Below are 993 nucleotides of genomic sequence, written 5' to 3' on the forward strand. Positions count from 1 at the left end.
CTTCGGCCGCCTCCGCTCCGTGCCCGGGGCCGCTCCCGCCGCCTTCCCCGGGCCGGGCCTCTCCCTCCCCGGGCCATTTTGAGAGCCCGCCCCCGGCGCTCACCGCCCGGTGCTCACCGCCCGCCGCCGCGCCCTCCGCTGTGAGTGCGCCGCTGCCCGCGCCGCCCGGGCGCGGTGCCGCTGCCGCCGGTGCCGCCGCGCTGCCCCGGTGCCCGCCCGCCCCTGCCCGGCCCAGCCTGCTCAGGCCGCCATTTCCTGCCCCATTGTTACCAAGGAACGGCGCCGGAAGCACCGCCCACACGCGGAAGTGCGGGAGCGCGCCCGCGCAGGCGCGGCTCGGGGGGCGGCCCCGCCCCGCCCCGCCCCGCGCGCGGCCCTGGCCCACAGGGGTGGCCGCCATTTTAGAGGGGGCAAAGAAGGGGGATGCGACATGGGAAGGGGGGGCTGGTACGGCCATCCCTGAGCCCCCGGACCCCCTGAGCCACCAGTCACCCCTCAGCCCACGGACTTCCTGAACCCACGGCACGCCCGCTCAGCCCAGGGCACCTCCTCAACCCATGGCCACCCGGGAATGGGGAGGGCAGCAGGGGCAGCAGGAGGGTCCGTGTCCCTACCGTCCTGTATTGGGGGAGGGGTTTCATGTCTCCTCAGGTGTGTGTGTGTGCTGGACAGAGCTGACCCCGCTCAAGGCTGATGGTGGACAACAGTTCCAAAAACCAGGTGAAAATTGGTAGTGCTGGTGTCTGTCAGTGGAGACATTCACTCTCCTCCCCCTCCAACTACGGACATGCCTCCCCTCTAACCATGAACATTCCTCTCCTCTAACCATGGACATTCCTTCCCCCTCTAACCATGGATGTTTTTCCCCTCTAACCATTGACATTCTTTCCTCCTCTAACCATGGACATTCCTCCCTTCTACCCACAGACATTGACTCTCCTCCCCCTGTTCCCATGGCAGAATTTACCCTCTCACCTGGTGTTGTGTGTCACA

The 993-nt window shown here is 67.6% G+C and overlaps 1 protein-coding gene across 3 annotated transcripts in view; it reads right to left on the minus strand.

Moving 5' to 3' along the window:
* Positions 1 to 288, minus strand: part of RLIM (ring finger protein, LIM domain interacting) — a 20,524-nt gene extending 20,236 nt beyond the window's left edge. The window contains exon 1 of one of the 3 annotated variants that reach the window (XM_027705499.1): positions 271 to 288. The gene's annotated coding sequence lies outside the window, so the exon portion shown is untranslated. Of the gene's footprint in view, positions 1 to 103; positions 153 to 270 lie in introns of those variants that run through there. The other 2 variants (XM_027705497.1, XM_027705498.1) reach the window with 2 other exon arrangements.
* Positions 289 to 993: the final 705 nt, after the last annotated feature.

The sequence above is a fragment of the Neopelma chrysocephalum genome, unplaced genomic scaffold (assembly GCF_003984885.1).
Source record: "Neopelma chrysocephalum unplaced genomic scaffold, ASM398488v2 Primary Assembly neopelma1_336b, whole genome shotgun sequence".
Lineage (NCBI taxonomy): Eukaryota > Metazoa > Chordata > Aves > Passeriformes > Pipridae > Neopelma > Neopelma chrysocephalum.